Source organism: Sander vitreus, chromosome 16, assembly GCF_031162955.1.
Source record: "Sander vitreus isolate 19-12246 chromosome 16, sanVit1, whole genome shotgun sequence".
Taxonomy (NCBI): Eukaryota; Metazoa; Chordata; class Actinopteri; order Perciformes; family Percidae; genus Sander; species Sander vitreus.
In genome coordinates, this window is record NC_135870.1 from 4,015,392 (window position 1) to 4,017,993 (window position 2,602).

General features: G+C 41.5%; 1 long non-coding RNA gene across 1 annotated transcript; it reads left to right on the forward strand.

The window, feature by feature from the left end:
• On the forward strand, nt 1-434 carry LOC144531740 (uncharacterized). Its single transcript, XR_013503247.1, has 2 exons — nt 1-111; nt 296-434. It is a non-coding gene; the product is annotated as an uncharacterized LOC144531740 (long non-coding RNA).
• The last annotated feature ends 2,168 nt before the right edge of the window (nt 435-2,602 follow it).

Consider the following 2,602-nt stretch of genomic DNA (forward strand, 5'->3'; position numbering starts at 1 on the left):
GGCACATCCTAAGGAAAGCTCATTGTGGGACTGGCTCTAGTGGCTGTAATTCTGCACCAAGGCTGAATTTCGGGAAAGAGACTTCAGATACAGTATTAGGGGACCACTAAGGTCTATATAAAAGAGACTTCAGATACAGTATTAGGGGACCACTAAGGTCTATATAAAAGAGACTTAAGATACAGTATTAGGGGACCACTAAGGTCTATATAAAAGAGACTTCAGATACAGTATTAGGGGACCACTAAGGCCTATATAAAAGAGACTTCAGATACAGTATTAGGGGACCACTAAGGCCTATATAAAAGACTTCAGATACAGTATTAGGGGACCACTAAGGCCTATATAAAAGAGACTTCAGATACAGTATTAGGGGGACCACTAAGACCTATATAAAAGAGACTTCAGATACAGTATTAGGGGACCACTAAGTCTATATAAAAGAGACTTCAGATACAGTATTAGGGGACCACTAAGGTCTATATAAAAGAGACTTCAGATACAGTATTAGGGGACCACTAAGGCCTATATAAAAGAGACTTAAGATACAGTATTAGGGGACCACTAAGGTCTATATAAAAGAGACTTCAGATACAGTATTAGGGGACCACTAAGGCCTATATAAAATCATCCAAAAAGCAGCATGTCATAGGACCTTTAATTAAATTCATGAATTTACTGTAACATATTACACAATTATACTATCTACATTTAATTCAGCACTTCTGATCAAAAGTATTACAGATTTAATAATAACTTTTGTTGCACACAAAAAACTGTTCAAATCAGAGAGGTGTTGTAGTGCTGTATGGTTTGCAAACCACCAGATGTCGCTGTGTTTCTGTGTTTAAAGCCCCAAAGCTTCAAGTCTTTTTTCTGCACAAATAGAAAGAAAGACCCAAAGCTTTATAAGGCTTCAATGGACCATCAGGGATATTTTTATATCTTATATTTCAGATAGCCTATGTGGGGGTAGTTGACTTTTGCTACAGACAAACACTACAGGTGGATAGGGGAACTATTTTAGCTAAAATCACAATGAAACTTCACCAGTTGGTTAATGACATTAAGACAATTATTTTTTGTATTACAAGTTTTCTGAAATGTTTGTTAAAAATTGAATAGTTTAATAAAATTGGTGAGACACTATTGATCTCAGATAACATCTTTATATGAAGAAATAAAGTAATATTATATGTTAATATATGTTATATTATTGTATATTATAATATGATAATATTTATATCATTTAAAATTATGTTTAGCATTTTGAAACAAAGCTGAGTCATGTATTGGCATTTCCTTTCAATTATAAGGGAAGAAAACTGTTATCCAGCCGGACGGGGAGTTAACCCTCTCTTTCCATAACAGGATTTCTTCCCTTCGCATGAGGAACAGAGCTATTATTTCTGCAGGGGAAAAGCCTCCACAGACCATACCTAAAACCATTCTTACAAAAAAGTCGAGACAGTGAAAGGGGGCCAAACACAATAGGCTGCTACACAGCAAGCTGCTAAACCCAAGGTTGCTCCACTGCAAGTTGGTGCTGCACCCAAAGGTTCTTTCCAGCAGGCCGCTACACCAAAAGATCTTCCCCAGAAGGTAGCTAACGTTACGCCACTAAAGGTGGACGAAAGGATTTCCAACAGCAGGAAATTACTATATCAAGGTGGCTCCACAGCAGGCTGATGCTACACCCGAGCGTGTATCAAGGAAAGCGGATACACCTTCAGGTGCAGCAGAGGGGGCCTGTGAGGCCAATGAAATGATAAGGGTTAGTTAGTCCAGAGGAAAACACCCCCCTACTGTATGCCTGATGTTCCCCAGAAGGTGGCTACACCAAAAGACGTGCCCCAGAAGGTTTTTAAAAAGAAGGATGCTTCACGGCAGATTAGTACATTGGAGGTGGCTCAACAGCAGGCTGCAGTTACACCTGAGAGTGTATCACCACCTTCAGGTGCAGCACAGCAGGCTGGGGAGGCCAGCGACCCGACAAGGGGCCCTGTCCTGAGAAAAACTCTTTGGAAGGCAACACAACCTCACTGTACGCCTAAGCAAAAACACTTGGCTAGGGTTTGGGCTGGTAAGGTTGAAGCCAATGATTATAAACGGGGCCCAGTTCAACAGAAAAAACTCTGGACACCACAGCCACTTCCTCAGAGAGAACACTCCGGGAAGGTTTGGGATGGCAAACCAAATCATTATTGGAAACCTCACTGGACAGCACCACTGTTCCACCAAATTTTAGGGGCACCTTCGACTGGACTTAAGGCAAGTGGGGACAAAGCCACTGATTTTATAAGCAGACTAATGCAGCAGAAAAATATCTGCACAGCGCCACACGACACCACTCAGGCCTGTGATGAGGTGGAGGCTTCCTCCCAGCACGCCATGACTGTCGTCCCGGAGCTTCAGCCTCAGCCTCAAGTTTTAAGAGCTTCCCTCCAGCAGGCAAAAAAGGAAATGATGGAGGAGACCAATAAGCTAAAAGAGGAGAACAAAGCTTTAAGAGCTGAAGTGGAGCAGCTAAAAGAAGGGTTGGAAGTAAATAACGTTCTCCATGATGAGGTCAATCAAAAGAACGTGGAAAAGATCAGTGACC